Source organism: Lepisma saccharinum, chromosome 28 (genome assembly GCF_977018435.1).
Source record: "Lepisma saccharinum chromosome 28, izLepSacc3.1, whole genome shotgun sequence".
Lineage (NCBI taxonomy): Eukaryota > Metazoa > Arthropoda > Insecta > Zygentoma > Lepismatidae > Lepisma > Lepisma saccharinum.
Window position 1 is genome coordinate 20,508,899 of NC_139256.1, and position 27,351 is coordinate 20,536,249.

The 27,351-nt window shown below is 40.3% G+C and overlaps 1 pseudogene across 1 annotated transcript; it reads right to left on the reverse strand.

The window, feature by feature from the left end:
- Nucleotides 1-939: 939 nt before the first annotated feature.
- LOC145980599 (glucose dehydrogenase [FAD, quinone] pseudogene) lies at nucleotides 940-18,821 on the reverse strand (annotated as a pseudogene). The gene is made up of 2 exons (XR_014440859.1): nucleotides 18,765-18,821; nucleotides 940-2,952 (listed from the first exon to the last, which is right to left on the reverse strand). The product of XR_014440859.1 is annotated as a glucose dehydrogenase [FAD, quinone] pseudogene (transcript).
- Nucleotides 18,822-27,351: the final 8,530 nt, after the last annotated feature.

Below are 27,351 nucleotides of genomic sequence, written 5' to 3' on the forward strand. Positions count from 1 at the left end.
ACAAGAAGTTATCAAACAGTAGTTTATACTTTTATTCTTATTTAGAATTTTTATATGACGTAGCTTGGAGGCCTTACTTAACGTAATCTATTTGTGGTTTTGAATATCCCGGAACGATATTCCATGCTGATTTTTACATATGTTGTAAAATAATCTTAAGATTATAACCAACCTTGGTAAATGATAGCTCATCGTGCGAGTCAAGTATTAAGTGAATAGTGAGGTAGAGTTAAATACGAGAAATATTCACTGGCAGTAGTAGCACTTATTGTATACTGGATAAAATTTTAAAAAAATATGTGTGAAAACGTTTTTTGATTCACATTTGAACGCATATTTTCTCATTGGACATATACAGTATAATAACATGAAAATACAACTTAGTTAACAAAATAAATTAGGGATATGCTACGAATGCATCTGAATGTAAATTACCTTTTTAGTTCCAAGTTTATTCACCGTTAGTAGTAGACCTTTAGGCTTAGGTAAGACAACTTGTCCACTATCTTTGATAGTATGAAGTTATTTGATACTGTTTGAAATCATTTACTTTGATTCCAAGATCTATAAGTTTACTATAAATTCAAAACCAAGATTAAATTATAAATGTTAGCATTCAGTTAACGCTTAATATACATTGTATGGCACTTTTTTGCATTAGAAGAAAGATCTGTCTATGTACATTTTCAGTGGCAACACTATTATACGCAGATATGAACTAATAGCATGTTGCTTGCTGGCAGACAGTAACAACACACTTCCCAGATAGCACAGTAAGCTTTCTGCAAGCATAACATGGCACGCTGTACGCTTGTATCAGGCTTGAATCAAGCCAACTAGTTATCGCGTGTCAAACTTGCAGTAATCTTGACAAGACTAGCTTGTACCAAGCTTGTCGTGTCAAAATCGCTGAAAACTTGACAAGACTAGCTTGCACCAAGCTTGTCACAGAAAGCTGCAGGCTTGAAACAAGCTTGTAAAATGCTTAGCTTGTCGTATCCAACTGGCTTTGACAAGCTACAAACAAGCTGCCTCAAGCTTGCCAGAAGCTTTTGTGCTATCTGGGTTTCACAATCACATCAGTAATTATTGTTTTCCAACCAGTCTTCCTTGATCATATCCGACCCCTTTTCCGCTATCATTATCGTAGGAGCGTTTGTGTTACCCCCTACAACAAGCGGCATGATGGATGCATCTATGACTCTCAAACCTTGAATACCGTACACTCTGAGACGAGGGTCCACTACTGCAGTGTTGTCATGGTGTGGTCCCATCTTGCATGTCCCTACGGGGTGGTAGAATGTCTGCGTGTAGTGCCGAATTATGCATTCCCAGTATGGATACGTCCCGAAATGGTAGTAATCGCACCCTGGAAGGGGTTCAGTCACAAGCTGTGCTCCGATTTTCTTGAATGCCTCCGTTTCGGGTAGCCTGAGCGCTATATTGATGCCTTCCAGTAGCACGTCGGCATCGTGAGGACTGTCGAGGTAGTTTGCGAAGATGAGGGGGTCGTCGAAAGGGTTCTTTGATCTTAGTCGGATGGCTCCTCGGCTTCGGGGATGCAGGACCATGGGACGTGCAATGATTCGGTCGTAATAGGAGAACGGTTCGGTCGGTTTAGCTTTGGGAGAGGTGTCAAAGAAGTTTTGCTGGACGTTGGGATCGAACATGAACTCGATATCCGGGAAATCTTCAAAGGGTGCCGAGTACTTGGACTGTGCGAAGGCGATGACCTGAGCAGGACCCGTTGCAGACAATGGTCCCTTTCGGTGAACGTGATACTTGTACGCGTCGCAGGCACGTTTCTTCGCGGACACCGGGTACGTGGCTGTGTGGTTGACTGCATACACGACGCCACCTGTGGAGACATGATCTTGCAAGTTGTCGCCAACTCGAAGATTCTTGATGATTGGGATACCAAAGTGGGACAAGTGTTCCGGAGGACCTACACCGGAAAGCATCAGGATCTGTGGCGAGTTCACTGTTCCGGCGGACAGGATCACCTCTTTCCGGGCTCGAACCTTGTGCTTCCTTCCCTTTCTGTCGAACTCCACCCCGTACGCCTTCTTCGAGTGCCCGTCGATGAGTATCCTCGTAACGTGCGAATAATCGGACACGTGGAAGTTGAACCGGTCCCTGATCGGTCTCAGGAAGGCCCGGTTAGTGCTGTACCGTTCTCCCTTCCACGAAGTCGCCTGCCCCCTCATGACCCCCGTCTGGTGTTCCCCGTTGACGTCCCTATGCGGGATGCCGATCTCTTCGAAGGCCCTCAGCAGAGCTTGGACATTGTAGTCGGCGTAGGGAAAGCGTTGGACCGACTGCTCCCCACCTTTGGAGTGGTAGCGCGAGTGCATCATGTCGTGGTCCTTGTTGTTCTCCGACTTGAGAAAGTACGGCAGAACCTCCTCGTAGCTCCACCCGTGGTTCCCCATAGAGGCCCACGTGTCGTAGTCCTTCCTGTTCCCCCTGACGTACATCATGGCGTTGATGGTGCTGCTACCACCGAGGACCTTCCCCCGAGGCCAGGGGCAGGTCTTGTTGAACCGCGACAAGCACGCGTTGTGCTGGAACTCCGTCGTGTACTGCCAGTCGACCTCTGTGTTCTGGAGAAACCTCATGTTGGTCGGAATCTCCGCAATCTGCGGCTCCTCCCCTCCGGCTTCCAGCAGGAGTACTTTCCAGTGCTCGATCTCCGTGAGGCGGTTGGTGACGACGCAGCCAGCGCTCCCGGCGCCGATGACTATGAAGTCGTATTCGTCGTCAATGAACCTGGTGTTGGAGACCGACAGCTGGTGGAAGTTCGAATTGAGGCTGTGGATGATGGTCAGGAACAGAAGAGCGGGTGACGCGCAGCATGAGCCCTCGTGGGAATTCGGGTTGCAGTCCTGGTTCGCGAAGACGTTGTGGAAATCCCAGCCCATTGTTGCAATGGCATCCGTGGACTCTGGATTTCTGAAAGAATCAACAAGCGCAACAATATTACTCATCCACCTTTGTGAATTCAATTACAAATACAAGATTGTACACTCACCGGCAATAAAATTGGGACACCTAAATACTGAAATGCGGGTGTTGCCTAACTCTGCGGCAGTGAGTAAACTTCAATAGCAACTTTTCAATTGTAAGTTCTACTGTACCGTAGAGTTAGGCAAACCACATAACTCATGCAGGAAAGACAGTATTTCAGGTTATAGCTGTCCCATTTTTCATTGCCGTTGACTGTACCTACCAACACTTGAAACATGTAAATATCCAATAGGTAGTAAAACAAGCGAAAGCTGAAAATTTACCTTGAAGCTTTCATTACCACTTACTTTTGTTGGGGAGGTGAGGAAGACACTTTCGTTCTCCCCCTCCTCAATATCCCAAAAGATGGACAGAGTGCTAGGCCAAATATCCACCCTCGGCCAATCTTTTTAATATATATATTTTTAAGTTTTCCATTCCTATTTGTCTATTCGTTTAGTAGATAATCTGAATGAAGTTGCTCCTCGTAGAATACGACAGAAGGACGATGTTTTTTTTATATCTCAAGAAACAAGCAAACAAATCTTCACGCCAACTTCAATAAAACATAAGCAATACATATTCATACCTGTGGGGGTGGTTTCTATCATGTATTGATTAAATTGTGTTTTTGTGTGTGAATACATGACACACCCAAAAAAAAGTATTTTGAAGTTGTACAAGAAGAACCCTTTAATGTCAAACAACGGGGAATATATTTCCTCTAGTAACCAGTTTGGTAGCTTACAGGATGGAACCAGTGGCATCAACAGAAACGTTTGTTTGGGTGGGCCAAAAGGGGTCTGTTTTAGTTGTCATGGATACTAAAATTGCCTCTCGTTTGTTTTTCTCTCCAGTGGTACACTTGATCATGACAAATAAATTGTTGCGTAATCCTCAGCATGATTTAAGAATAATCTTGGATCACTTTTACAATTCTCTGAAATTGTGGTTATCGGCTTGAGCTTATGGGAGATGCTTTAATTACATTTTTAGTCATCACCACCAGTAGTACGAGGTTAGGGGTTCTCAGTACGAACCTTGGATATGTTCCGTCATATGTAGTCGCTCACCTTCATCGTCGCGATTTATCTAAAAGAGAGGCGTCGACATTTGGTTGACTCAAACCCTCCGTGAAATATTAACTCTTCATCTTTGTGTACACCCAAATTCACTAGATAAGAAATCTTGAGCACTGTAACGTACATTTCAATACCACGCTTGTTTGGAACAGAGTGAGCGAGCGGGATATATATATATATATATATATATATATATATATATATATATATAGAGAGAGAGAGATAACTATAGACCTAGAGAGAATAGAGATAATTAGAGACATAGAGGGAAAGTGATATGAAGAAATAACGAGAGAGAGAGAGAGAGAGAGAGAGCTACAGAGACAAAGAATGAGAACTACAGAACGAGAAAGAGGTAGATAGATTGAGATTGGAGAAAATTAGACATTTTGGGAAAAAACAAGAAGATACAGTATTAGGAATCAAACGATCAGGATAACACTAAATTCTAAACCAGTTGAACAAAATGGCATCGAGGCACAACTGAGATGGTTTGGCCATGTTAATAGAATGAAGGATGGAAGAATACCGAAAGAAATATAAGAGGCAAGATCAAGAGGAATAGGAAAGAAGAGGCCCCAAGGAAGACCACGGCAAACATGGAACAAGAACATTGAGCAGACCTTGAACAGAAGAGGCATTAAATGGGATGAAGCAAGGAAGATAGCAATGGATCGTAACCAATGGAGAACTCTCGGAAAAACCTCGACACCTTTGGGTAGAGAATCCGAGTAAGTAAATAAGAATATTAGACGTTAATGGTATTGAGAGAAAGCCATAAGAAGAGAGCAAACGAGTAAGAGATAAGACGAGATAGAGAGCTAAAGACAGTGAAAGATAAAGAGAGAGAATAAAGACAGAAGAAAAGGGAATAGGTGATAACTAAGCAAGGAGGAAAGAGGTGACATAGAGAAAACTAGTTAGCGAGAGAGAAGGAAAGAGAAGAAATTGAAAGAGAGGGAGAGAATGATCTTCAGTTGTAAAGATGCGCGACGGGTTCGGTGGTAATCAATTAAAGTAAAATGTACACTAATTAATTAATTCAATAATGTCAAGTATAACTGTAATTTAAGCCATAAGGAATATAATAATATCATAATAAATATGGTCTCAGGGATCGTGTTTACGCAGTTGGACCTTTAAAGCGAGGTAACTTTGTTTATACCGTTATATTATTCTATTCTGTAAATTACGTAACACGACAAAATGGGTGTGAAATCTATATAATTAAATAAATCAATTTATATTATACAGGCTGCCCTCTTACGCACAAACCACACACTCACTCACACATTCATCGGCAGATTACACAATACTAATTCTACTACAAATACTTTCATTTTTTCTGGAATAATATCATTGTCTGGCTTTCAGTTAAAGACGGTTGTTAGCAATTTTTTTTTACTCAACGCAATGTGGTTTTTAGACTAATAATTATACTCAAATGATTATTACTTGTTAATATGCGAAGTAGATAATGTTTATGTCAATTTGGCTACGGAATCTTGTGTAATCCAATATTTAGAATAACGCGCCGATATTCTGGAATGATCTCCGACGTTCATAAAATGCTTTCTTACCTTACGGCTGGACTTGGGTCATAGCTACCTGGGATGACATCTCAGATGGACACTCGATTAACGGAATCACTTTCACTTCCAGTACTTAACTTACGATTGTCAACCCGTATTCCTCTCTTCCTTTCTCTGGAGTAATCTTCGTTGAAGCCAGGATCTTAAGTTCGCTCAACAATGGATCGACATCTCATCAATGGTTCAGCATCTCAACAATGGTTCGGCATCTCAACAGTGGATTGGCACTTCAACAATGGTTCAGCATCTCAACAATGGTTCGGCATCTCAACAGTGGATTGGCACATCAACAATGGTTCAGCATCTCAACAATGGTTCGGCATCTCAACAGTGGATTGGCACATCAACAATGGTTCAGCATATCAACAGTTCACGATCTCTCACACATTGAAATCAGAGTTCACAGGGCTACGAATGCGGCGGTTATCTTTAAATATAGTTCGGGCGGCGTTTCAACGATGTTATGAAATTATCGGGCTATAATTTATCACGGCGGTAATCAAATTCTCGCGACGACAGATGGAATTTTGTCGCAGACGTAGGCGCGATCGGAAGGGGAAAAGCCCCTTGCGGCTCTGTAGCGTTCTACTCACCCATGATGTGGCTGTTCAACGTTTCGAAAACTAACAAAGACTCTTTTGCGAAATCAGCTAGCACGGATGCGATCCGAACAAATATTCCACTAGTACTGTGTTTTCTTTCAGCTTCGCGCGAAGACTTCCATGTCTAGCCTCTATGCTTAAGTCCTTTTCTACTTTCCCTCCAGAAAAACTTGTTATCCACCATCTACCCCTGTATTGATGAAATGCACCCTTGACGAGATTAGGTGATTGACCCGTTCATTGTCCATCAGCATGGAAAGTAGGACAGCTCAGCGTGAATGCTATCTTCTCAAGCGCCCTTTTGTTATCTTCTGTGATTTTTGATCCTCAATTACGGCTTTATCCTTCACTCGATTTTTATTAAACTTCGGAATCTTGACTTTTAGAATGTGTTTTACCATGGTCTTGAATTTCTGCTCAATCGGTCCACTAGATCAAAAGTTTCTTTTTTTTCGTTAATGTCCATAAGAACCTATACAAATACTGTTTCAGAGACGATTTGTTGTGGCCAAATGCAACATTAAACATTATCCACTTGCACCTTGCCTTAGTTCAAATTATACTAAGTATAGAATTATACTGAATACGTGTCTTAATTGGAATAATTTAATCTATAATTATTTTAATCAGATTTGTTAATCTGTAAGGCGTGATTTTCCGTTATACAGTTACGATCACAGAATCAAAACCAAGTGGAAGTATTACATGCACCGGTGAATCCATGACAACAAAATTTTCTGGCAGCGCCACTGACCTAGATATGTAGAAAAAGGCAAATAACCGAAATGCAAACAGCACCACATTTTTTTGCCTGATTATGATCACACATATAGAATTCCCTGTGAAGAAACAGCTTTCATCGGAGAAAATAAATTGGCGATGGGAATATTTCCAGAGTGCGATGATAATTTGAAAGCAAGAGTTATATGCAATCAGTGCAATATCAAGATAATAAAGCTGCTGAGAACGCAGGTGCATTTTTCATCGAAAATATTTGCATTCTCATGCAACTGAGAATGAATGACGTCGTTCCGTTTTAGTGAGAACTTCCTTAGCAACATTCGGCTGCACTTACTGCACCATGCAATTATTTTTTTATAGTCCATTATACCATTTCTTTCCTGCAACCATCGTTACGCATCTAAAGCGATAACAGTGGCATTTACTTGCTTGCAATTATGTTTAGGCGATTCAAAGCGGCACTCGAGTGTCTTACCTCCGAACCGACCTCTGTGGCGGAGTGTCTTCCCGTTTCGCCCATTCCCGTTTCGCCCGGTACCGAAAAACTTGTTTTATTGACCCAAGTGATAACTCGCGACAGAACGGAAGCACCGTTTCGCCTAGAGGGAATTTTTAAAAGGTGGTTTGAATGTGAACGGAAATGTGAAAGCAAGAAGCCAAATAATCAGGTGTGGCTTCCAAAGGGGAGCCTTGTCGTATTGTTTAATGCATTAATAAGATAAATACAGATACATGTACATAACAATACACAGTACAAACACAATATCAACAATAGTATTAGCCAGTAAGGTTAGGTTAGGTTAGGCATTTCTCCTACTGTTTTAGGTATTGCAGGTTGATGTCTTCCTCGCACATTATAAAGGCTGTGTTTAACGCCATTGAAGTTAGGCATTCTCGCATACCCCTCGTTGGTTAAGGACACGTGGCTCTACGCGATTGGGAATTTTTACTTTCACATTTCACTCTGGGCGAAAGGGTAACGGGCGAAACGGTACTTCCGTTCTGGCGCGGGTTATCACTTGGGCCAATAAAACAAGTTCTTAGGTACTGGGCGAAACGGGAATGAATCGCACGCTAAGACGCCAGGGGATTCTGATTCGAATCCCGACTTCGACATAATTGTTCTTTGTGAGTGTCCATTTGTCAATTTCATCATATCATCACTCATCCTCATCATTGGGAAGAAGTGGAAGAAAAGCGACGCTAAATAACAGAAATAAAATCAAACTGCATTACTGACAAGGCTGCTATATCACCTTGGTTCACAGCCAGGATCGTCACCTTTCGGGTTTAACGATGTTTCAAATGCATCGCTTCGACATTGCAATGTACAGTCATGGACATTTCTGGACTGCAACCCTTGCATTGAAAGTCAATGACTTTATTACAACCCATAACTGTCTATGATTGTACTAACAAGAGATTGATTTGCTTCATTTTACTTCGCTTTTTGTGCCACTTTTGGCTAATTTGCGAAGATGGGGATGAGTGATGATATGATGAAATTGATGAATGGACACTCACAAACATCCATGCCCAGGCAGGGATTCGAACCCGGGACTCCGCCACGGGGGTCGGCGTACTGCCAAGAGAAAATGACACATAGAAAAAGTGCCTGATTTTCAAAAATGTCTATTCGATTTAGTATTTTATTGCACTGACTGGGTAATCCGCGGAAAAGGCAGTAAGAAGTGAATTTTCTGCAGTAGGCGCTTCCTTTTTATGCTGGCATTAGCAATTGTACATAGTGATATATAATATACATTTACAATGGTTCGGCAGACAGAATTCGGTGACGGAAAATGACCAAGAAGATATTTGGAAAGAGATTTGGTCTAGCTAGATTTGAAGGAAAAGCTCATGAACGTAAAACGTGTACTGTCGGTGAGACGATATATTTGTAATATGTGCTGAGAGCAGAGATTGTTTAATTTAGTAAAAGTTCAGCGTTCAAATTGAAGGAGCTTTGATTTTATTTCCCTGGATCTACGTTTCTGTTCCAAACCATGCAAATATACCCCCCTCACTTCCTAAGAAATATATGAACTATCACACTAATGTCATTATTATTCATGAACTATTTTTCACTGGATCTCCCCGATGGCGTAGTGGCCTCCTTGTAATCAAGATGTCCCGGGTTCGATAACGGGTGAAGGCACATAGTGGTTCGGAACCCACTTTGAACTGTAGGTCCAGTCCCGATTAGCCTTCCTGTGCATAAAGTTGACTTAAAACAACAATTCAATGATTTTTAAGTATTGGAAGCTAATATTACGTTGGAAAATCGATACTTGTACTGGCATGCTATATCTTCGGAAAAATGACTGGAATTCGTGGGACGGCAAGTTACGTATATAGTAATATGTAAATGACGGTGGAGGCGTTTGAAATATGCACCTTAAAATAGCAGGCTAAGGGACATAACCGCTTAAAGGAAAATAGCATGGAGTTTGTAGGGAGGCATAAACAACTGAAGCGAATAATTGCCTGAAGCAGAGGAATGTCCTTTGTCATCACTTCCTGGAGAAACGGTGGACGTCCCGTGAAACCAAACGCGACACCTTGCAAGAGATGGCTTGTCTGCACTCTTCGCTCGGGCGGTTTCTCATTTGCCTGCGTAATCGGGGCTGTTTTCCCACCAGGAAAGACTTCCTCTTGTCCTTAGTCCTCGAGAATATGAGTCGGTCGGGGCTCCCTAATGGTGTTGTGGCCAAAAGGTGTCGCGTTCTGATAAATGGCGTGACATGTTTGATAACTGGCGGGGCCACATGTCAGTGGTTAGAAACCCATTTTAAAATGTAGATCTCGTTTCTATACATAATTATCTGTTCAAGAAAGACATTGAAAAAGAGAGAGAGAGAAAGTTGAAAGATAGGAAATAAAGAGAGAGGATACAGAGAAGGAAGGAGATAAAGAAATAGAACAGGAAGATAGGAAGAGCAAGAGAAAGAGGGAAAGAAATAAAGTTAGGAAATAAATAGAATGAACGAAAATGGAGAGAATGACAAAACAAGATAGGAAATAAAAGGAGAGGATACAGAGAAGGAAGGAGAGAAAGAAATAGAAAGGGAAAATAGGAAGAGCGAAAGGAATGAAAGAGAAGAGGAAGATGGAGAAAAATAAAGTTAAGAAATAAAGAGAATGACAAAAGAAGATAGGAAATAAAGAGAGAAGGTACAGAAAACATAGTAGAGTACGAAATAAATGGGGAAGATAGGAAGATCGAGAGAGAGAGAGAGCACAGAAAGTGAAAGAAAGGAATATAGTTAGGAAATAAAGAGAATGAGAAAAAAGGTTTAGCTTACGTCCACTTTTTCGCAGACATGCCCTTTTTTTCAGTAATAAAAAGAGCGTCCTGGTGAATTTTCTTTCAGAGTAATAAACAGCAAATTGAGAACGTTCAAATTTAGTATAGTAAGTCACAACGCAAATCTGAAAACCGAGAAAAACAAAGAGAAATAGTGGGGCGAGAGAGAGAGAGTGAAAGATAGGAGAGGGGAGAAAGAGATAGAGGGAGGTAGAAAGAGTGAGTGTGTTCATGACGAATACGGAGGGGCTTAAACAACATACGAGGTGTGGCAATAAAGTTTCCGGACTCATGCTGTGACCTGTGACTCTTTATTGAAAAAATCAGACAATCGAAATATTGTACCCTTCAATGTAGTCCCCTCCCCGATCCCTACCCCGTTCCACGAAGATCTTCCACTGTTAGAAGCAGTATTGCAGGTCATTTTCTGATATGCTGTTCAAGAGTCGCGTCGCTTTGGCTTTTACCGCGTCCACAGACTCGAACCGGGTTCCTTTTGGTGCAGACTTGACTTTTGGGAAGAGAAAAGGTCGCACGAGGCTAGGTCCGGCGAGTACGGTGGATATTCCAACACTAGAATGTTGCGTTTCACCAAAAACGTTTGACAGATATCGCGTTGTGAATTGGCACGTTGTCCTGATGAACAATCCATGAGCCTTTCTTCCACATGTCTTGTCTCCTTCTCATCCGTCCACAAAGGATCCCCAAAACATTCTTATGATTAGGGAGACAAATTTATGGTAAATAAAAACTAAGGAGAGCGGTAAATAAAATGATAGATCAGCGGTATATACCAGCGGTGGAAAAAAAATTGCACACACTTTTTCATTATGAGAGGAAACAACATACAAAAGAGCTATAAATTCATAAACTTCTTCATTTTTATATACTGTACACATACACAAGTACTTAGCTGTCCAACCAAAAAGAAAACATCAACAAAAAATCACTTCATTTCTAAATTGCATATCTCAAGTGACTTATTCATTGTATGTATTTAAAGGATATCCTTGATGTCCAACAAATAAAATAATCACTACTGCACATACACAAACACATGTTGAAAATCACATGATGATAAACAAAATTCATTCATGACTGAACACAAATGACACCATTGTTTCCCTTGATGTGCAAGAACAGACTAATCTTATCGCTGCTACAGCTAGCAAGTTCAATGAAACTGGAAGTTGCGTAGACATTCGGGGGAAGAAAGGAATGCAGCTTGACAGGGAGCGAAGTTTTCGAACTGATATTTCGCGCATCGCGAAAATTCAATGTCCCTACTTATGATACAACTGATTGACAGTCTGACCTTCAGGCATCCAATCAACGACCTTCTCGATACTGACTTGAGTTTTCGAAGAGCAAGGGCGGCCTGATCGTGGATCGTCCCCGACGTCTTCTCTACCCTCTTTAAACTTCCAAAAGTACTCGAAAACTCGTCTGTGAAATAAACACTGATCCCCACAAATTTCTTTCAACTAATTGTAAGTTTCCGTGGCGGATTTCCCAAGTTTTGTGACATTAACACGTTGTTCCACTTTCGAACTTATCATGATTCCGACGGAGCACGGTCCGCTTCTAAAAAATGCTACAGCCAGACTGTTACACGCATGTGCGTAAAAGTTTGCGCTCAGGCAGAGGATAGTCCACAGGCCAGTATCCTACCCAGCTTTTTGTTATCGACGTGACCTGAATAAGGAAATCAATCCGGAAACGTTATTGCGGCACCTTGTACTTATCAAATGACCTGGAATTTTCTGTGAGAATATCGCGAATCGGAAATTGAAGGTGCCCAGTCAATTTGCGGTCTCGTCCTACTTTCGGTCTTCAAAACATATCACTTATCAACTTAACAGAATTCCGTTAAACAACAAATGCGACCTCTAACAAGCCTTCTTGGTATGCGTTAATAAGCTGCACAGCAAATCACTTTAGATTTAAGATAAATTTTCATGTATCGTACAGTCAAGGGCAAATTGCTCATATCTATTTTCAGTAGTTTTTATTCAACATACTGTAACTAACTAACTAACTAACTCTCTAGCCTTCTTAAACCCGAAAGTTCATGGCTGCAGCAACACAGGCCTTCCATCTGTCCCTATCTTGAGCAAGATCTATACAGGGTTATTCAAAAGTATCGGGACAGGCCAGTGATAAAGAGACCCGTGGACGGAGGAAAATCACATGTTGCAAGTGGGTATTGGTGCGAAAACTGCATTGAATGGGGGTATGGATATCATGGCAGCCATTTTGGATTCCGCCATATTGGATATCATACAATATTTTCAAATGGAAAGGGGTATGTATGACACATCAATTTAGGTTAGAATCCGATGGCAATCCGAACTCATTTTGGACCTATCGCCATTCGTGGAAGAGATAAGGTGTACTACGTTAGACTGCAAGAAATGAGATTTGTCTGAAAGAATTGTTTACTTTCTATGGGGGCACATGAAGGACAAAATGTATCTCACCAAACTACACTCCCTGAATGATCTACAGAATCGCATTGTTGATGAAACAAGAGGACTTTCTCGGGATGTGCTACAACGTGCACTTCGCAGTTTTTACGATCGGTTGACATAGTAGTGTCACACAGTCGACGGGAAGCAGTGTGAGCACTTGCTTTGAGGTATTATGTAAGTCAATGTCATGTTTTACTGTTCATGCTCTCTGTTTAGTTGCAGTGTACAGTTACCCACAAGAATACAGTAAACAATTCTTTCAGACAAATCTCATTTTTTGCCGTCAAACGTAGCACACCCTATCTCTTCCATGAATGGCAATAGGTCCAAAATGAGTTCGGATTGTCATTTGTGGGACGATTCTAGCCTAAATTGATGTGTCATACATACCCCTTTCCATTTGAAAATATTGTATGATATCCAATATGGCGGAATCCAAGATGGCTGCCATGATATCCACACCCCCATTCAATGCAGTTTCCGCACCAATACCCACTTGCAACATGTGATATTCCTCTGTCCACGGGTCTCGTTATTACTGGCCTGTCCCGATACTTTTGACTAACCTTGTATACTCTTTTCCATCTCTACCGATTTCCTTTAGGTCCATCTCAATGTTGTCCCTCCATCTTCGTCTTGGCCTTCCTATAGGTATCTTACCATCAGGTTTCCCAACAAGAATCCTGTGAACGCCTCTTTCTTTTCCCATTCGTGCCACATGGCCTGCCCACCTAAGTCTTCTTGATTTAATTATTCTAATAATATCTGGACATGAATACAGATTATGTAGTTCTAAATTATGTAACCTTCTCCACTCACCTGTCTCCTCATCCCTTTTAGGTCCAAATATTTGACGTGATTATTTCACTTTTTTATCACCAAGGTGTAGAAAACAAATCGAATGAAAATTGTGATGGACAATTAATTCGCCTACTGTTTCTTTTGCCGTTGACTGTACGTTCTAATTTACTGGTTTCGAACAAGAGGAGACGCTTGGAAAATATGCCTTGATCTAGTCTTGATTTTACAGACGTCTGCCTTGTTCACGGTTCTAAATCTCGAAGCAGAATGTCTACCAGTCTGGATAAGGTGGAAATCCTGGAGAAGTCAGGGAATTGACTGGAAAGTCATTGAAATTTCGGAAATTTACTGTCTCTCTGGAAAAATCTGCATTTTTGTGAAGTAGTGCATATTGTTTTTGGACTACCAAAGAGAAATAGGTCAAGCAAGAAATTTAATTTGTTGTGAACAAACTATACTTCAGTTAAATGTTACACACCCGATGAAAAGTAGCTATGTTTTTAACTATTTTCAAATAGAAAATAATTGCTATTTCCTCTTATCACTTTCTTGATGTAAGTTTTGGATTATGTTTGTTTGATATTAGGATTCATTGGCGGCGATTAGGAGGGGCGAGGGCAGTTGGCCCCAACCTTTTGCCACTTTTGCTCCACAACTATGCTAAACTGTATCAAATGAAATTAAACTGTTCTTGCCCCCCAGTTTTGCAACCCAATCGCCGCCACTGTTTAGAACTGAAAGTATTCCGTGATCTCTACTTATGGGAATTAAACCAGCAGAACATGCTCTACAATGCATTCGGTATCATTCAGACTCGTTTCCGAGCACGTACTTTGCATTCAGATTTTAGCTGACAGTATGTGTTACCAAGGGATGAGAGAAGATTTTCGAATGATAAACAGATCGGAACGACCGCACTATGCTAAACCTTATCTACCAAGGGAAACAATTAAAATACATTCTTTAGTCCTTGCCCCCTCCCAGCCAAATTTGTGACCTTGCCCCCCTTGGTTTTGGAACCCAATCACCGCCGCTGGTTTTACTGTAATAATGTATTGTTTATGATATAATTGTTATGATGAGTTATTTCTGTGCTATTAGTCAATACGTGGTAAGTACTTCGTAAGAGATCACCCTTAATGTCCCAATCCAACGGTCAATTTCTGCTTACAAGGGAGGTTATCTAAGTGTCCCCCTCCGATTTGCATGAAACTTGGCAGGTGTATAGAGGGGCCCAAAGGAAGAAATATGTGTTATTTTGTTTCAGCTAAAAAACTGCTTTAATGGGCAAAACCCCTCTCAAATGTCAAGATGAGGACAAATTGAAGTGAGGATCTGACCCCTGTATCCCCATCCGATTTCCATAAAACTTGGCAGGTGTATAAAGGGGTCCAAAGTGGGAAATAAGTGTTTTTTTTGTTTCGACTAAAAAAACTGTTCTAGGGGGCAACCCCCCCTCAAATGTTAAGATGAGGACAAATTGATGTGGGGATCTGACCCCTGTTTCCCCCTGCGATTTCCATGAAGCTTGGCAGGTGTATAGAGGGGCCCAAAGGAAGAAAAACGTGTTTTTTGTTTCAGCTAAAAAAACTGTTTTAGGGGGCAAAAACCCCCTCAAATGTCAAAATGAGGACAAATTGAAGTGGGCATTTGACTCCTGTGCCCCCTCTGATTTTCATGAAACTTGGCAGGTGTATAGAGGGGCCCAAAGGAAGACATACGTGTTTTTTTTGCTTCGGCTAAAAAAACTGTTTTAGGGGGCAAAACCCGCCTCAAATGTCAAGATGAGGACAAATTGACGTGGGGATCTGACCCCTGTCTTCCCCTCCGATTTCTATGAAATTTGGCAGGCGTATAGAGGGACCCTATGCCCCCTGTTTCTTCCTATGCCATATTTATGTGGTTTCGGGGTCAGATCCCCACTTCAATTTCTCCTCATCTTGACATTTGACCGTGGGGTGGTTGCCCCTAAAACCGTTTTTTAGTCGAAACAAAAAAACACGTACGTATTTCTTCCTTTGGGCCCCTCTATACACCTGCCACGTTTCATGGAAATTGGAGGGGGACACTTAGATAACCTACCTTGTTAGTTTCTCTTCTCGTTATTACTTTTAGCCAGTGGTGGCGATTGTGTTCCTAAACCGAGGGGAGGGCAAGGTACCAAAGGGGGGGGGGCAAGGACAGTTTATTTCCCTTTGTAGATAAAATTTAGCATAGTTTGGGGACAAAAGCAGCAGAAAAAATGGGGCTGGACAATCACCGCGACTGCTCTTAACATGTTTAGTGATTGTTGTAAAATCTCGTTAAGTGGGGTGGCGGCGAATAGGGGGGGCGAGGGGGCAGTTGTCCCCCAATTTCACCACTTTTGCCTACGCACTATGCTAAACTTTATCTACAAAGGGCAATATACTGTCCTTCCCCCCCCCCCCCCCTCGGTTTTGGAACCCAATCGCCGCCACTGATCGTGTTTACATACATGAATTGTAATTGTTTTCTGGTCTGGATAATTTTGGGTCTTGGTCTGGAAAAGTCGAGAAATTTTGTTTTTACAAAATTGTAGACACCCTGTGGTCTGGTGTCATCTTGAATTTTGAACGGAGGTCTCTGTTTGTCACCAACAACAACTTTTGCACAATCAATGGAAGCTTCACAAAGTACATTTCTAGTACTCACCCCAAATCCATCGCCTCTACAGGTGTGGACACAAGAAAATTGTACTTCCTTGCTGCTCGAAACTTATACTCAGATTTCTCTTTCATTTTCATGGAGACTGGTCACACGAGATATCCGTAACATGCTGCGATGAGTATCATATTTGGTTAATTATGATATAAACAATTTAAATACATTCTTTAGTTTTGGAGTTCAAGAGCAGTACAGAAGTGGGTGATTGTACGAGGAATATCAAAGAATCAGTTTAGTTTTTATGTGAGAAAGCTGAATGGAAACTTTCTTACAATGTGACAGTGGATTGTCATCTTGCTTAATGAAGCTTTCTTATTCTGAATTTTCCATTTTGCCTGAATTTACAATGCTTACTCACGGTGAACTTCATCGCTATTACTAAAACCTACTCATTCTTATTCTTTGTACAGAGGGATCCATGAGTATTATCGTGCAAATTGTCCATGAGTATTTTCATTAATTTTTCTCTTACATGTGTGTTTTTAAGCGATGGATTTGTATGTATGCTGGTGCAGAAGTTGTCAACAGCTTGTTTTTGATTTATTTTAATTCTTGAAGCTCTTATTGGGTCAAATAAAGTGCACGAACATGGTGATGGACAATTTGCACGGCAATACTCATGGATCCCACTGTACTTATATTTTCAATTGAAGCACCACCAAAAGGTTCCGGACTCTTGAGTCGTGACCTGGATGTGATTTTTATTTGTGAGCGTCCTTTCATCATTTATCATCATCGTCCCGATTAGCCTGAAGAAACAGGGAAGCGGCGTAGAATAAATAAAGACAGTCAACGGGGGAAGATTCGTTGTTTTGGTGCACCAATAGTTAGGCATTATGTTTTGTTAGCTTTAAAATGAAAAAAATTAGAATGTTTATATTTTTTCACAACTAAATGTATGTGGTTTACAGTTCACAAGTTTTGATTGATTGAGCGAAATAAAATTTTTGGGTGCGTCAACACTTGGGTTGTTGGCACCCGTTCAGCCACTTACCGTAACTAAATTCAACTCCTTACCCACGTTAAAAGCTGAGGCTGTAAGGGGCCACTCAGCACATACATGGACAAAACACAGGATAACACACAATCCTACAGAGGATTCTAATGGCCCTAGGTCGAGACCCCAGAGCCTGGCTGGCCAACAAGACTACAGTTACCTGAGTGTACTATGTGGAAGTGAGGTGGACTTTTGGATGTCTCCTGAAAAGGCAGGGGTCCCGGATTCGAATCCCTGAATGGGTGTTCATCAATTTCATCGTCGCGGCAAAAGTGAAAGAAATATGACACTAAATAACAAAATCAATCAAATCAAGTAATTTTGGGGCAGTGGCGGCAATTAGAGGGGCAGTTGCCATCCCAATTTTCACTAATTTTACCCCCGCGCTATGCTAAACTTTATCTACCAAGAGAAAGTAAACAAACTGTCCTTGCCCCCTTAGAATTTGAACCCAATCGCCGCCACTGTTGGGAGATTTCAAGCCCTGTAGACTCCCCTACTGAATATGCAAACTGTGCAAAGAGTATAATGTATAGGGAGCGGAAGTTCATAACCTAAATAATATAGATATATGACCTATAGAATGCCATAAAAAATTGAAAAAATTACGTAAAAAATGCAAAAAATGACCATTACATTTGTTAGTTTCAGGCTAAAAAGTGAAATGAAAAGGAAATTAAACAAAATTCAATCTTGCTTTAAAAAAAAAGGCACCAAATGATACCACATGGACATTCAATTAAAATATGCAATGAGGATTTCCAATGGAAACAACCGAATAATTTTAAAACAATTTTATAAAAAATGTCTTATATACTGAATGAATTGGTGTAAAGTGCATTAATTTCCCGCATCTTTCCCTGGTGATGTAGTGTGGTATTTCTGTGGCACTGTAAATAAAAATAAATCCTGCGAGATATATATATAGGCCTATGTTCACCTTGGTGAAAAGTCTCAAGAATATTACCAAAATGAAAGAAGTGACAAAATATGACGAATAGGACTTTACATCAAAAGCGATCTCATCACAATACATTTTGTTTTAAGGTTACTGAAAGCGCAGTCAGTATTCCTCGTATCCACAGAAAAGCAAGTTAACACTTGAAATGCAATGTGCATCAAACTGGTACATAGGATGTCTCCTGTGTATCAAACATATACACATCTTGCAGGCGGCGTGCGTAGTTCTTATACACAGCACCATTGAAGACAAATGTGTGTGTGTTCCCTGGCTTCTCAGAAAGGCCGTGTAGTCTTGGTTTCTGAGTTTTCTCTCAGGTGGCGTTGGAGTCGCATTTTGAAACCATACAGGCCATGTTTATAATGATTATAACATCAAAATAGCTTCGGCTCCCACAAGAAAATGCAAAATTCGGTCTGGCAGTTAGTGTTAAAAGCCTGAAACAAGAATCCTTGCTCGTTACAAACTGAAGCCCCCACAATTTTGAACTTTTTAGCGGTAACCTCCCCTGCTACTCACCCAGAAAATTCCTCGAGGACAACGGCGTGCCCGCACCGCAGCAGAGGCGAAAAAGAACTATCCCTCACTGCATTTGGAGCGAATAGAGAGCGTGTCGAATTTTATCGAAGCAGGCGGAGGGGGAATTCCGCTTTGGTAGCAATGCGATTTTCATTACGAAGGCGTGCGAAAAGAAAGAAACCCGATACGCTGTCACTTCGCGGTACTTTAATCACACTTTTTTCCCCTCTCTTGAACGAAACGTTACCCTTCTTCCCCCCTCTCGAGTTCCGCAACCCTACTTTCTTGTGCGTCTAGCTGTGGCCACCATAAAACCGCAACCCATTGCTGTTCCACCAGTCTCCAAGTACCAAAGGTTGTATAGAAAGGTCGGTAGATATGCGAACTTGATCTCTTGAGAACCAACAAAGAAAATAAGAAATAATTTCTTTACCGTGTGGTCGTAAGATTTGTAGAATATAAGAAAAATGATTTGTTTTTACGTGAACGCCCCGCAGTGACACTGTTTCATGTGAAATCTGTTTTCTAGAAGTTGCCGTTGTGACGTAATATTATGAATATAGTGCTGCAATATCTATTGGTCAATAATTATGCGACTTTGCGGCCAAGGAAAGAGAAATTTGTCAATTAAGAATAATTTTGTAACGCCGATGTTTTCCATTTTCTTTCATTCTGATTATCTAAAGTGATTTGTTTCGACGCCTGAGATATATACGCATTTGATCTAGATTGTGCTCAAATGCAATTTCAGAAAACCAATTTGTGTTCGCACATGTACACATAGTTGCACGACGTGGTCTACATTTCACAAGCTTTTCATAAGAATACAATTTTCGTTGATCGAGATACGTTTGGTTTTATTTTGTTATTTATAAACTCGTTTTGATAATTTCATTGTTTTCAAGCAATGTTATAACTAGATGGTTTTATATACACAATGAATCATGTTGACAACAAAATGAAAGTTGAAATAATAACAATTTGGAAACAGTAGCATTTACAAGCTACAACCCCCCCCCCCCTTTTCCTGGTCATGCTACTATTAACTCTGTACAGTGGGATGTTTAAATATTACCAGCCAAATTATCCATCGCCATGTTCAACCGATTTTACAACAGAAAAAAAATATATATTTTTTTATTATCACTGTTGGGAAGTGTATAGATATAAACTGGTCAGATGCTGTTTGTACAAAAATCATAATATATTTCACACAATCATAAAGTATCACATTATGTCATGATTACTGAATCACTGTTTAGTAACATTTTGAAACATGTTCATTATAAATTGCTACACTTAACTTAAATATTGTTAGTACTGATTTGGTTTATAATTTTTCCAGCTGTGATATGTCTGTTTTATAACAGAAGAAAATTGTGTTACAAGGATTCAACAATATCAATTATTTGTATAAAATAAATATCATTACAATATATTGGGACAGTAATTCCATTGGGCCAGCGTTTAACTTCGGTGATGTGTAAACGGTGTTCATTACAAACCACTTGTCTGTGTTATTTTTGCGTGCAAAAATGTCGAACTTTTTGAACCATGTCTGTGTTCTTTCAATGCTAATTTTGCAGTGTATTATGCGGAAATGCACATACTTTTATGTACAGATTGTTTCAAAGTTCAGCCTTTATACACAGTGCAAGGGACATATTCACAGAGGGAATGTGACATGATCATTGCCGTAGAACGGGTACCCAGAATGGTACCTGTCGTGGTACTGGTGGTGGTGATGAAAATCGTTATGTTGGTTAAAGCCAGGACGGTGCAAGTGTTCGAACTCGTGGTGATGCCCGTGCTGATAGCCTGGTGCGTATCCGTTGAAGAAACCGGGTTCGTGGTGGTGGAAACCGGGTGGGAATATCTCCGGACGATGGTGCAGGGTGCTGGGGTGCTGGAATCTGTTTCCATATCCGAGCAGACCTGGTCCAAAGCGTACCAACCGGTCGAGAAACGAGCCGAAACCGGGGAGAATGCGACCTTCTGCTTCCACTGGCTCAATCTCGTCTTCACAGGCTGCATACGCCAGGAAAGCGATGAATATGATCTGCAGAACAAATAATTAATCCATTTTAATGACGATTTTGTAGTTCCTAAGCTGGTATACCAAAAACAAAGCATTACGTGTGACACATTTGTATATAATAACCATATGTTTATCTGAAAATACAATAAATATGCTTAGGTTACTTTTTAAGTATAAGTGTAAGAAAGGAAGCCGTAAATATGTTAATAGCTCATATGCTTACATCAAGAAGACTAAGTTGGGCAGGCCATGTGGAAAAACTGGGAGAGGAGAGATGAGTTTACAGGGTTCTTGTTCGGAAACCTGATGGTAAAAGATCTGTAGGAAGGCCAAGACGAAGATGGAGGGATAACGGTGAGATGGACCTAAAGAAAATCGGCAAGGATGGAAAAGATTGGATTGATCTTGCCCAGGAAAATGACAGATGGAAGGCTTGTGTTGCTGCAGCTTTAAACCTTCGGGTTTAAAAAGGCTAGAGAGTTAGTTAGTTATTTTAATTATAGTTTTATAGTTCCTAAAGTAGTCATACCAAAAACAAACATTTGATAAATGTTTGTGTACAAAAGGCAATAATTTAATTACATATTAAGTATGAGAAGAGAAGTCTTAAATATATTAATAGCGTTCACTGTGATTACCTTACAATTTGGCTCATTCAGGAGATGTACGTACCATGTAGAAATTTCAGCGGCCAGGACCAGGATTCAAATCCTGATCGAACCTGCACATTTTGCTGAAATTTCCGCAAACTATTTTGATGATTGTGAGTCGTTCCACTGATCCCTAAAAGCAATTTTGTAGAAATAAATACGGTTCTATTGTTTCTTAATTACTGTAAACGTAGTTATATTGTTTACAGATGTTTAATATTGAGTAAAGAGTCAATACTGCACCGCGTTTCTATGGCTACGCTGTCTTTTCTACCCACCGTGACAATTGTTGATGAGAAAAAGCTTTGGAGTAATGCCTGAAATCGAATTCCTCTCAACCATAAAAAGTGTGTCATGCCATGAGTAGCCGACATACCATGAAGTGACATAACATGTCATTAGCAAATTGGAACGTTATATTCTTGAGAAGTCGTTACAAGTGTTATAACAATTGTTTCATTGCCGTTTGTAGTGAATACGTATTCTGTTGAGAACAGCATCTAAATACCCATTCACCATGGTTATAGCCGGGCGTTCAGAATCGTTTATGTACAGCCGGACCCTGTGGCCTAGTGGTTAGCACATTGTGCTGCGACGCCAAGGGTCCCGTGTTCGAATCCCACACGGGCTTGGTTTTGAATGTCGATTCATCAATTTCATCATTTCATCACTCATCCCCATTTTCGCAAATTAGCACAAAACGCGAAGTAAAATAAACTAAATCAATCAATCAATCAATCAGATTGGTGGCATAGTAACCAAATGGGTAATCTTACATCCTCTGTACGCATGCTAAAGTAGAAGTTGCATTCTGCGTCTTTGGCTCATTGCGTGCCATACAGGACCGCATTTGAAATCTCAGCGCCATGCCTTCTCTACCAATGTCTGCGATGGTGGTGTTCTATGTTTTCATAGTACCAGTTAGAGAAGTGCACTCCATTACCTATAATTAATTTCATATCTAAATGCACTTTACAAGTATCAAAGATTTGCACAACAGTCTTGTGTCTGTTAGAATTTGCGCATTTTTTCCGTTTTTCGAGGTATTTTGTAATGACTTCCCTCCACATAATACTTTATTTAAAAATGAATTGAATCAAAATTGAATCTTTCCCCCCCCCCCCTTCTGCCGTAATCTCAGAATATTTGCTTATTTTTTTAGTAGTAGTAAGTCCCATAATTTTGTCATCTTTCCCTGCGTTGGACGTTCTCTTCTTTTAGTTTTTTTTTTTGTCAAAGGGGTGTGTAGGAGTCCCCCCTCTTTGGAGTATCACTGTTTCCCCTATGTCTTTCATATTTGGAGCTCTGTTGAATTTTAACGCATTTGCTTCTTCAGGAAAAGCAATTGTCTATTGTTTAGAGAGGGCCTCCCCGGGGCCGCCTTGAAATCAAGCGGCCCCCGGTTCGATACCCGGTGGAGGCACATAGTGCTCAGATCCCACTTTAAACTGTAGGTCCAGTCCCGATTAGCCTTACTGTGCATAAAGTGGACTTAAAACACGAAATCAACCAACCAACCAAATTTTTTGTTAAGAAATTCAAACATTCGCTATTTCTTTTCGAAAGCATATTTCTGTGTCGCAAAAATGTGAAACGCTTTCCAAATTTCACATAGGCTACCGTTAGCGGCCAGACTCTAAGGACAGGTTACTCTTTAGTAAACAGCACATTTTTTTTAGTATACATGTTTACATTGTGGTTTCAATTCGAGCAATTGCTACTTGGTTTCAAGAGGCGATTTAGGAACACTACACTTGTATATTTAGATCAAATTGCTCATACGCGAAAATGCACATGTTGAAACAAGCGAAAGGATCACATAAAGATGGGGCAATTTTGCTGCTCAAATTATTGCACCCCTGGACAAAGGCCAAAATCTGTCCTGGACTCCAAAAAACAAAAAAAAACGGATGAATAGGCCATTTACCTACGACGCAGCCAGCTCTATATAGAGTGGGATGAATAGGCATTACAAAGCAAATTGTCCCTCACCATATTTAATCTCTCCATTTTATGCAATAAGGGCTTTAAATATTTACACAAAGCTTCAAACTAAACCAGCATACGTAAGAATCTATTGCATAAAACCATGTAGAATGCGATAGAAGAATTAATGAAAATAGTCGTGGACAATTTGAAGAGCAATGCCTGTGCGCTTCACTGTACAGTCAACCGAAAAGCTTACAGTGGACTAATTGTTCTTCGCTCTTGTTCTTTATTCTTTATCACTCCATGTGTTTGTAGGGAATTAAATTGTACTTGAGCTGGAGACGAGGCTGATCTCTGCTTATTGGTGATTTTTGTTTCAACTCTTGAACCCCCACGTTGCGGAAAACAGAATTTATGAGTATGTCGATGCACAATTTGCCTGCTATTATATTTGTCATCGACTGTACAAGAGGTTTGGTTTTTGACTATCACGAATTATGATGTAGTCGAAGAAGATGCATGTTCTTTTAAGATGATATGACCAGTCGTAACACTGTTACTGGTGTACAGCAAAGTACACAACATAAATTATTATTATTATAATAATGTGTCGCCAGTCTCCGAAGTAAGGTTGTGAGCTTCACTCACTCCAAGGCCAGAGGTCCCAGCTTCGAATCCTGGTCAAGGCTTCATTGTGTTCATCCCATCATCCATTTTTGATCTGTCTATCATCATAGCCGCGACCCAAGAGATAAAAAAACTATTTTAAATGACCAGAAATAGATAGAATAATAATATACCCTTGTACTTACAGATTTTTTCATTTTCCTGACTAGATATTCTCGGCTGCAGTAAAATAATTGCTTTCCCGATGCCTGATTTCCTTTCCTTACGGAAGTTCTATCTTTCGACCAGTGTTATGCCCAATTGTAGATATTACTGAAGTTGTTGTCATGTAAAGGGTTCTTGTGGCGGCTGGAAATGACCGCTAGGAAAGTCCCGAAACTTTCGTTTTCTTTTCAGTCGGCGAATCCAACACAGTCACTTCTGTGTCTAAAAATAAAAACTTGGGGAAAGACCAACGAAAAACAGGAAACTTTTGCACCGCACGACTGTACTATCTGATTTCTCTACTTAGCAGCGTGTTTGAGAGAATAGAGGCACAAAATGCTTTCACAATGCTAGGCAATTTTGGCTAAGTAAGGTGCCGAGACGAGACAAGCCTCAGTCTCGTATCAAATTTCGGTATTCGAGACAAAAATGGCATCTGAAAACTCGAGACGAGAACCCTTCGGGGATGTCAAGATTAAAGCTGGCTGAATGTTCTAGGAAGCGAGGCCAGATTTGAACAAAGAGGTTTATATTCTGTGACTTCGTTGATATAATTTTGTAAAGCAATTTTGTACATGTTGTACAGATGTAACAAATGGTTGTTTTAAAAATGAAGTGTCTAAAGCATCGTTTCTCAACCTATGGGGCGAGACTCTCTGTTGGGTCAAATGTATTTACTGTGCCTTAAAAACTTATTACATTTAAATTACTAAGATATATTGTTTTAACAATTTATAATCAACCCGTGTTGTACAGTGGGATCCATAAGTATTACCAAGCAAATTGTACATCACCACGTTTACTCCCGTTGTTTTATGCATCGAGAGATTCAAGAACTGACACAAAACCCCCAAACAATCTGATTACAACCTCTGAACCAGCATACGTAAAAATACAGTCCTTATAAATACTTAGGATGAAGATAAAAACCAACGAGAATAGTCATGGACAATTTGCTGAGCAACTCTTATGGATTCCACTGTACGTAGTCTAAACTCTTCATTTCTGTTATTTGCGCTCTACCAATGCTTTTTACCGGCATCCCTCAATTCCAGCGTGTGTATTTAGTTAGATGTTAGACTGAGTAAATTAGTCTCTTAAATTACATATTTACTTTTCTAGAATGAAGTATGTGAATTTTTTTAAGAAAGCGTAAAAGAGGGCTTCTTAAAGCACTCGATGTTAGCAAAAATATAGTTGTAAACTGGGTACAAGTAATTCTGCCGGCGCCCATTCTTATGGGTCCCTTGAAGTGTAATATCTTTCAAGGTGGGTCCCGGACTGATAGAGGTTGAGAACCACTGGTCTATAGGGTCAATTGAGATAATGTATGTATTTGCAAACTTGTGACGTTCATAGCTCAGCCCTAAAGGAAGTTCTTGTTCCTTGTTAAACTTTTGGGGAGAGTGACTTTTAGCTCACATAAAACCGTAACTAACAAATAGGAAATTTAACTATTTCTCGGAAGTAATGTGTGGTTTTGTTTACATAACTTTGCTCTTATGGTAGATGGAAAATAAGGTTCAATTCCAGAGGAGCTGCAGGAGAGACACTGCAAATGAACTGTGCCAATGAAGCCAGTTGTTTTGGCGAAATTCTTCGCGCAGGAGTGATCAAACAAGTTCGCTGCGCCTCGGCTGCTTTTCAGATGCATTGCTCTCACTTTCAACTCCTGCGTTCCAGAAAAATTAGTGACGTATGACCGGAGGAAAGTGAACTGTTTTACTGGGTGGTTGTTACTTTCTCCTCCCCAGCGACCCTTGTTTCTTCGTTTTATGTTCAAACCGACAAAAGCTGCGTGTGGTATGTTGTTACAGGAAAGCACTTCGACGTTAAAGGTGCTGGGTTCATATCCGGAACAAATTATGGGCGTTTCTTTGTTCATGTCCTCTCATCCATTTCATAAGTTTATCGTAACGCATGGATGAAATGGGTGATTGAAATCACAAGTAAGATCAGTACTTTTCCCTTTATACTTCTATATACAGTCTGTAGTTGATAGACAGGAATACAAACAGGACCTTTGCAATATTGACCACACACCCAACCTTCCACATATTTATCTGTAGAGCAGGGTGCATAAGTAGTACTTGTCAAATGTCACCACAATGCTTATTCTCTTCTTTTACGCAGTGAGAGCTTCAAGATATAAATCAAAACTCCAAACAGGCTGCAGACAACATCAGACGTAAAAATCCATTCCTTAAAAGCTCGTAGGATGCAAGAGAAGAGTTAATTATAATAGTCATGGACAATTTGGCGAGCGATACTTGTGCATCCCACTGTAGTGGGATCCATGAGTATTACCGTGCAAATTGTCCATCGCCATGTTCGTTAACTTTCTTTGATCCAATTAGAGCTTCAAGAGTTAAAAAAAAGTCAAAACAAGCTGTTGACAACTTCAGCTCCAGCATACATAAAAATCCATCGCTTAAAAATGCACAGGATGTAAGATAAAAATTATTGAAAATAGTCATGGACAATTTGCACGGTAATACTAATGGATCCCACTGTACATAATTGGTAATCGTATTGGAATACAGAAGTTTGGACGACTCATGCGACATATAAGAGAAGAAATGAGACTCAATATAATCATTTGGGGGGTAAGAAAGCAGTAAGAATAGCAAAACGAGCTGGACTTTAAGAAAATTGGCAAGGATGGTCGAGTTTGGATTGATCTACCCCGGATAGGGACATTGACTTGTATTCAGGTGTAGGAATGACAGAGAGTGTAAAAGAAATTATTCTCTGCAACCGGTAGTTATAAAGATCTTTCTTTTTGTGAAATGTGGTGCAAGATACATATTGACAATGTCTACGGTCTTCTGAATGTCCGATCCAATCATTATCATACAACCTTATTGCACTTACAGCTTTACGTTGGGCTATTTATGCCCAACATTTTGAATCTCAACGTCCAAACGACAAACTCTTAGTCAACAAAAATCTACAGGTTAGTCAATAACTACTCTGTGAAATTACAAAATTGCATCTACTAGAATTGACGTCATAAAACATGAAGACCATTCTGTTTTAATCCTTGAATTCTAAAAGACTAACTACTTAATTGTGAGTGTAGGCACAAATTTAAGACCAAAACTTATATTGCATAAGGTAAAAGCAGCTTCAGCCCAAG